We start from the raw sequence: 371 nt of genomic DNA on the forward strand, positions 1-371 counted from the left end.
AGAGCCCCTTTGGGCGGGATCCCGAGCCCCCACCCCGTGCCCGCGGGAGACAAAGGGCGCTATCACCCGGGGGGGCGGCCCCCACCTCACAAAGGGGGCGCCGGTTATAAAGAGCCCCCGTCCCCCAGCTCCACCGAGGTGCCACCTCCTCACCCGCCGCCGGCTCCCGCGACCGCCCGCCGCTGCCTCCGGCCGCCGGATTCACCCTCCCGGGCGGACCGAGCGCCAAAGCCAGGCGGCCCAATCCGCGTCGCGCTCATTGGCGACAACCAAGCGCCGCCCCGATTGGCCGGCCGCGGCGGGGGGAGGAGGGGGCGCGGGAACCAATCCACAGCGGCGGGGGGCGGGGCCAGCGCTCCACACGTGCGGGA

General features: G+C 76.0%; 1 protein-coding gene across 3 annotated transcripts in view; it reads right to left on the bottom strand.

Annotated features, from left to right (window-relative positions):
• Positions 1-256, bottom strand: part of EZH2 (enhancer of zeste 2 polycomb repressive complex 2 subunit) — an 82344-nt gene extending 82088 nt beyond the window's left edge. For 2 of the 3 annotated variants that reach the window (XM_019509118.1, XM_019509117.1), the window contains exon 1: positions 154-256. The gene's annotated coding sequence lies outside the window, so the exon portion shown is untranslated. The remainder of the gene's footprint in view (positions 1-153) is intronic. The other variant, XM_019509120.1, reaches the window with a different exon arrangement.
• Positions 257-371: the final 115 nt, after the last annotated feature.

The sequence above is a fragment of the Gavialis gangeticus genome, unplaced genomic scaffold (genome assembly GCF_001723915.1).
Source record: "Gavialis gangeticus isolate Ggan-Ray unplaced genomic scaffold, GavGan_comp1, whole genome shotgun sequence".
NCBI lineage: Eukaryota > Metazoa > Chordata > Crocodylia > Gavialidae > Gavialis > Gavialis gangeticus.